Source organism: Silene latifolia, chromosome X (genome assembly GCF_048544455.1).
Source record: "Silene latifolia isolate original U9 population chromosome X, ASM4854445v1, whole genome shotgun sequence".
Lineage (NCBI taxonomy): Eukaryota > Viridiplantae > Streptophyta > Magnoliopsida > Caryophyllales > Caryophyllaceae > Silene > Silene latifolia.
In genome coordinates, this window is record NC_133537.1 from 154,535,126 (window position 1) to 154,543,411 (window position 8,286).

At 34.0% G+C, this 8,286-nt stretch overlaps 1 non-coding gene across 1 annotated transcript; it reads right to left on the reverse strand.

Annotated features, from left to right (window-relative positions):
• Positions 1 to 7,282: 7,282 nt before the first annotated feature.
• On the reverse strand, positions 7,283 to 7,389 carry LOC141626108 (small nucleolar RNA R71). Its single transcript, XR_012535832.1, has one exon. It is a non-coding gene; the product is annotated as a small nucleolar RNA R71 (small nucleolar RNA).
• Positions 7,390 to 8,286: the final 897 nt, after the last annotated feature.

Here is an 8,286-nt window from a genome sequence, read left to right on the forward strand (position 1 = left end):
ACTTATCTAATATGACCTCTGTAAGTTTCATTGATATTGCTAGTACTCTTAATTTTTATTACAACACGTTTTTGTATGTGGTAATAAAAATCTGTGTATATACTCCGTACTTGATTTTAAATTTTCGTTTATGGTCATTCGAGACTCTGACTTGTTTTTGTATGATATTGAATTAATTTGAATAAGGCATGTCGTTGGTTTAGTCTTCCCATATATTACCAACTTACATCCCTCTCACCCTAATTAATTTTGATGAAAGGAAACGTGTGTCAATAATCATATATATTCAGTGGGCAAATGAGTTTTCAAGCATGCAAATTATGTAACCTGCATATGCCACCACATTATGATATTAATTTCAAACTAAAACATTATCAATTGTTTATTGTTGATGAAATATGATATTTGGTCCAATCTTTCGTATGTCTATTGAGAATGAAATATACTCTTACACAGTAATAATTGTGTTATATTATATGTCTTCTATATGTATGTACAAACCACTATATATTATAAGTGCACAAATTCTATCCTTTACATGTTCATTAGTTGTGCAGTACATACAGGTGAGTTAAAATCATAAAAGTGATAATTATTGACGTACAATTTTATTACGTATTAATGATATTTATAGGTGTTAGTGTATATATGAAATTTATCACTATATGTGGTAAACAAGTTTTGAAAAAAGGACATATCATATAAATTTGGATTTGAAATTCCAAAACATTTATTTTACAAAGATGAGAGATATGTCCATATTATGACTTTGACATGAAATTCAATGTTTGAAAGGTGTGTAATAATTTAACATCGTCTCATCAGTACAATATTCTCATATTGTATAAGTATAAGTGACCAGAAGTCCACGTGTAAATGCTAATGGCCATAACTTCATAGCTGCGATTTTTGAACCGCATATGGGTTTCAAATTAATAAAGCGGTCTTTATGAAAGGCAATTTTATTTGCGAATTGATTCTTGTTCACCGGAAGTTGAACAGTATAATGAGATATGAAATTTGATCCATTCCTTGAAGTGAATGTGACATCTCATAAAGACTATATTTGTAGCAGAGATCGAGAATATGGCGTTATGATAAGCCTAATGTTGTGTCCTTAATTGAGCCTGATAATGTGGCATTTGATGAGCCAAGTAAAGAAGACTTAATTGAGCTTATGACGTGGCCTTATTGAGCCAAATTCGTTCACTGAAAGAAATGAAAATATCTCATGAAAAGCCATGTGAGAATATGAGACTCGTATATGCAAGAGTTTGATATGAGAAAAGAAAAATATATACGAGCTGAAATTTTGATATTCATACTATGACCAAAGTTCATAGTATTTATATATACAAAATTATGACCGGAAGTTCATAATGTTTACAGATATTAAAAATGTGGCCTAAATTTCACAGTAGTGTAATTATGTAGTTGTCGATACAAATTATGACACAAAGTCTCTAATTCAAATCCGTATACTATTTAGATTTTGGATTTTAAAAGTACATATTATGGAGGATTGGAAGTTAAGAATTGTCTTTTCTCTAATTGGTTTATTTTTGCTTATGTATGTCGGTCACCATATATGATATATAGTTCTTGTATGGTCAACTTTCATTAATTGAATTATTTTTTGTGATTGTAAAAAATCGAAAACCGTTGCGTGCGTAACAAATAAAATCATGCGAGAAGGTGAACACATGAAAGCAAAAATCACAAAAGGCCAAGATCGTGGTAAAGTCTTAATGTATCTTTATTTTCTAGGGTGGAATCCAATTATGTAGTAAATATCTGTTATTGCTAATCATTCGCCAATTCGCCACAAGTAACATGCTTGTACTATGGGTCTTAATGATTGAACTTAATTTCTGAGAAAACAAGCTCTTATTTTATCGTGTGACCAAGGGTTCAAGTTGTTCGTCTGTGGTGGTATTGTACTTAACCTCGACATTTTAAACTAAACTCGGCCGTGACTTTAAAATTCTGATGATGGTTTATGTTATTCGTAAACAATAAAATAAAATAAAGTTTATATACATGCACATTTTAAGTCTTATGGCATTTGAGGAATACTAAATATGTTTGATCACAGGTTAATTAGTTTATATGTGTAGTTGTGTGTTGCATGAACATATAATATATGACTCTATGTGGGGTATATAAGGTTATCTTGGAATGAAAGAATATTTACTAGTTGATATAAAGGTTAGAAAAAAAAGTAGTTGTCCTTGATTCATACTTTGCTAATTATTAATGTCCATTATATATATTTATGAAATTATAATTATTCATCTTCTCATATAATAATATATGAAAATACTCAAAGAGTAATATATAGTCATGTTCCCTGAAGGAACATTGATAATTCTTGCCTACATATACAAGACACCTGTTGTGTCCAATGTCATATCATTTATCTGCCGAATAGATTATAAATGATTGCCATGGGTTGTTGGCAACTAAGAAACTTGACATAAAATGATCCTGTGTGACAATTAAGGCCATCCGGGTTCTTATTATACCCATTTTGATAAACCTGAAGTTTATCCTAAGGAAAACATAGGTGCTGAAAACTCTCTCATGTAAATTTATTAAAGGCAAGACATTACACGAAGATTGACTATATATATTTGATATTGGAGATCACTATTTGATCATTTTATGAAATCGTTAGTCTCCGAATTGGGCATTGTGATTCAGCACATTAAAAATCCAACTGCATTATATTGTTATTATACAAAAAATACCAATATAAATTCTCATCGGTGACATGAGAAATTAAGTCCTAAGGTGGTTATGGTTTTTACCATCTTAGGGGGACAATGATAAGGAAAAGCTGGTAAAAACAAACAAGTATGTTATCTCCAACGGAACCTTAAGTTCAACAGTTTGTTTTCAATATGAAATACATCAATTAGAGGTTCATGGAATCAGAAATAATGGTATTCATTTACTTTTGAAGATGTTTTATGATACCAGTTTGATCGTCTTATCAAAATGTGATATGTTCATACATTGAAATCTACGATTTAATTATAGACAGATTAGCCCTATATGTGGCATAGTGAACTATAAATTAGTCATGGAAAATGTATGTAATGAAAAATTAGATTCTTGCCAAATTGAACAGTAACCACACATGAAATGTAGTGTGAGATTCATATCGGTTCACATATTTCAAGTAATAAGAAAATGGCAAGAATAGGGAGTTGATACTCCAATGGAGCAAAGAAATTTCGATGTCCCGGAAGTGACATAGATATCTGAATGATAATAGACGGCCTATATAGGAAAGGAATGGTACCGTATATATTCATATATCACTGATTCAGTACTGACAATATCATGATATGTCGAAATTATATCGATATGGTTAAGGAACCGATATGCATTTGCGCGCGGAGTTTAATGGACTAGAAAATGGGGATCTTATATTTAAGTCCATTTTAATTGTCAACATATAATCTATGATTATAAATGAGCTCATGGACTAGAAATACAGTTATTGACCTGAAGTCAATTTAAGTTAGGAATATTGGAAAGGGAAACTGTACAGTTGGCATTATCGAGTCATCATCATGTGCATTTAGATGATAAGTTCATCATTTTAGCATATTAATTAGTTTTAATATATTTACATTATTGCATTGTTTTAGAATGTTGTTTAGAATTAATTACATATCATATGCAAGCACATGATTAATTATATTGTTATATTTTGATAAATGTTTTAAAAGAAGAAATGTTATCTTATAAGATACTCCAACGAGGATAACTCCCTATAGGAGCCTCATATAAACGATCATCAAATGATGATGTTTGATTAATTGAGTTTTGGGAACTTATGATTATATATGAACCTCTATGACACGATTGAAAGGTTATCATGATGATTAATTCCAAAATGGAATATTCAAACTCCTGTAGAGTTTAGTTGAAGAAAATTATTATTGGCTCAACCTGAAGGTTGAGCATATGAGAATTCAGATTTAAATGAGCTTTTTGCTAAACATTTTAAATTAGCTTATGGTCCAGAAGTACCATAATGATTAGAAAATAATGTAGTTAAAGTCTACAATGAGAATGTCAATCCAAATATATATGTGGTTTAGCAAAGAAAATAGCTCAAAGGAATTGGATAATTTATTCAATAATTATCGGATTGATTCTCCTTAATACAAGGAATTAAGGAATGATAGCTACACTCTTTTTCTCTTCGACTAGGTTTTTTGTCCCAACGGTTTTTTTTACTAGTAAGGTTTTAACGAGGTAGCATTATAAACGCATTAGTACACTATAGTCATAATTGTGATTGTTGTTGCAATGACAACTATTTTGGATATATAATGTTATGTCATATATTGAAGAGAAAGTCCATAATAATCATAGAGGTGTTATTTGAAATGAAGATCCAAGAGCTATTATGAAATGATTATATCCAGATTGTCAGCTCCGAAAGAATATGATATTGAAGTTGTGAAGAATTACTATTGAGTGAAGATTCAAGTTTATCAACCAAAATGGGTACTACTTCAACTATCATCAAGAATCAATGTCAAATCATGATCATTTCAATATTTATCAAGTTATGTAATCATCAGGGGGAGTAGCACGCGCTGTACTCTTTTTCCTTCACCAGTGTTTTTCCCACGGGTTTTTTCTAGGAAGGTTTTTAACAAGGCATCTTCTTCAGTGATAGACATCCAAGGGGAGTGTTATGAAATATTATAGTATAATATTATATGGATGTCCATATCTTAGAATATTCTTTCTTATGGAAACTTTGCCCTCAATGTATGTGTATATATACTGATGTGACCATAATTAGCGCATATTTAGCCCCCGAATTAGCCTTGTTCCCATGCTTTTTAGTGCATATTTGGGTCATTTATTGTCTTTAGTTCTTTGTTTTGCATATTCTTTGAGATTTTGATCCCTCGGTAGGAAAGGAGTGCAAATCTTGCATTTTCATGGCAAAACGAGACTAAATTGATCGAATCCAATGACCAAGCATCAAGAAGAGACAAGATTAGAAGGTCTTTGTACATATTATAGTAGATGAGCAATGTTGAGAAAGGATCCTTGAGTCCCCAAGGAAATCCCCAAGGAATTTATGAAGAAAAGGGAAGAAAAGAAGAAGAAATGTTGCTGAGGTACAATCCGTGCGGATTGTCCCCAATCCGCCCGTCCTCCACAAGCACAATCCGTGCGTTTTCCTCCAAAGACGCTCGGGTTAGCAGCCACCACAATCCGCCCGGATTCCTCCAAAGACGCCCGTGTTCCACCACCAGAATCCGCCCGTCCCGACTCCAAAACGCACGGATTCCTGTACAGCGCAATTTCGTCTTCTCCAAGCTACAAAGAAAGAAGCCCTTCCTTCGAAAAATACCGGCTCCTCCCTGCTCAATCTAAAAAGTGTAATTACTAGTTTAGCCCTTAGTTAACCCTAATGCATCCCCCTAATTTCCACTATGAATACCCCATTAGTCTAATTAGAAGAACATGTTCTTCTTATCAATAATTAGAGTAGTTAATATCAATCAAATCTCTCTTTAGTATTGTAATCAACAATTAATCAAGTTCTAATACAAGTTTTATTTCCTTAATCTCTCTTTTGTTCATCCTTTATTTTGGGTAATTGAATATTATTTGGGTTATTATTGGGAGGTTGACAACCTCTCAATCAAGCATCAAGTACTTCTTTTATCTTTGCTTTATTATTGGAATCATTAGTAGGTATAATTCTCTTAATCCCTCTTTAATTATTGTTAATTACTTTCATTCATTCATCATGTTTCCTTTTGTTGGTATGATTGACACCCTTGCTAGCATGATCAACATGATAATGAGTGAGTAGTCTCTTAGCTAGGGTTAATGGGTGATTAGGGGAAACCAACATGGGGAATGATTCATGCTTAAATTAATATGCTTTCATGGTTTATTTGCTTGCTTGTTATGATCTCAACTCATGCACATGTTATGTTTGATGAAATGCTAAGCCTATGAATCCTTGCATTTACTACCATCTCCTATCTTTTCAATGAGACTTGTAAGACATAAACCAACTCGAGTTTCATTAGACCATGCATGTTGTTGAGTAGGGAAGACTAAGTCGACTTGTAGGTGTTGTACAATCTAATCGATTCGGCTCCGGGACCCAAACTTTCCTAGGATTGTAAGATATAACCCAACTCAATCCATCACAACAATAATTGCTTGCTTATAATTTGAGAACATGTTTTTATGATCAATTCCCATGAATCCCCTATGACCCCATGACACCCTAGTGCTTTTGTATCAATTGTTTACAATCCTTTCAATTCATCTTGCTTGTTTATTTCCATTGCTATTTAGTTTAGTGACCTTCTACATCAACCCAAATTGTGACACCCCTAAGACACCACTAGTTTCAATAGAAATTTCATCTCAATTCCCGTCCCTTGGGATCCGACCTTTACTTGCCTCTTTACTAATTGTAGAGTTGTTTGTGAAGCTATAAATTGTGTTTTGATTCGGACGTGACCCAACGACCACATCTATTTAATTGTGAACACGAAACGGACCGATAAAAAATGGCGCCGTTGTCGGGGACGGTGTTTACTTGATTTAGATTTTCTTTTATTGTTATTAGTTGTGTCTTTCTTTGCCTTGGGGAAGTAAAACTCCTCAAGGTTTGTTCTAATTGTTTTCGAGTTGTTTGATATTTTGCATGTCTAGAAGGTCACAAGGTGATTTGTTACCTTTTGACCGTGAAATTGAAAGAACCTTGACAAATAATAGGAGATTTGCTAGGAGGAATTTGAGAGGTATTAGTGAGGTTGTTCAACCAACTATTGAGTTCATCAACCCTTTTGCAAGAGAAGGTGAGGAGAACCCATTACAAAATACCCCACAAAATCAACCTACAATGCCTAAATTTTCATCGCATTCCGTACCCACCGAGGAGAACCTACCCAATGGTACTCTCACACCACAACATCTAACCGGAAATTTTATTGCCAAATCCGCCTTTATCCAATTAGTCGAAAGGAGCCAATTTGGGGGGATGCCTAATGAAGACCCTCATTCTCATATGGAAACCTTTTGTGACTATTGTGATGCGATTTCTCAAACCGGTGTGACTCAAGACCAAATTCGATGGGTCTTATTTCCTTTTTCTCTAATCGGCACCGCGAAACAATGGTTGAAGGGCCTTGATAAGGCCACTCTCGGAATAGATTCTTGGAAGAAGTTGGCTCTAGCTTTCTAGAAAAAGTTCTACCCACCGGAAAAGACTAACATGCTAAGAGCTCAAATTACGGGTTTTAAGCAAAGGGATGAAGAATCTTTGTATGAAGCTTGGGAGCGGTTTAAGGGAATTTGTCGCTCATGTCCTCACCATGGACTTAGCGAATGGTTCTTGGTACAACAATTTTGGAACGGTTTATATGAAGATTCAAGGAACATTCTCAACATGGGATTAAATGGAATGTTCACCGAAGTTGATGACAATCAAACATGGAACAAGATTGAGGAAATGGCGGTCCATAACTCACAATATAGTAGACCTCGCAAGGCTACTAGATGAGGAAGGCATGAAGTGGACTCCGTTACTCAATTGGGTGCTCAACTTAGTGCTCACATTGACACAATCGATTTGAAGTTTGAACAATCTATGGCTAAACTTGAAGAAGCCTCAAAATCACCAAAGCATCATGTTAATGCCATGACGGCATCCTCATCAATCCCAAGTGGGATATGTGAGAATTGTGGAACTTTGGGACATGACCAAAGTGAATGTAGGGGAACAAATGAACAAGTAAATGCTTTCCAAGAATACAAGAGTGGTACCGCTTATTCCAATTATTACAATGAAAACACCAAGTTTCATCCAAATCTCTCATACAAAAGCCAAAATGTTCAAAATCCTCAAACAACTTACACTCCACCTCCCATGAGAAACCAAAATCAAAGACCCTTTTACAACCAAAACCAAGGTTACCAAAATCAAAATCCATACAATCACCAAAATGACCAAGGTTTTGATGTTCAAAAAGCGGTCCTCCAAATGCAAAAGAATCAACAAGAGTTTTTCACCCAAATGCAAAAAGATAGTCAAGCAAAGGAAACCACCATTAACAACATTCTAGCTCACACCAAGATGTTGGAAACATAATTGACTCAACTAGCATCTTCAAGCTCACAAAGACAAAAGGGGCAATTACCACCTCAAAGTAATCCCCCAAGACATAAAACGGTTAGTGCCATTCACTTGAGAAGTGGTACAAGAAATGAAGCACCGAA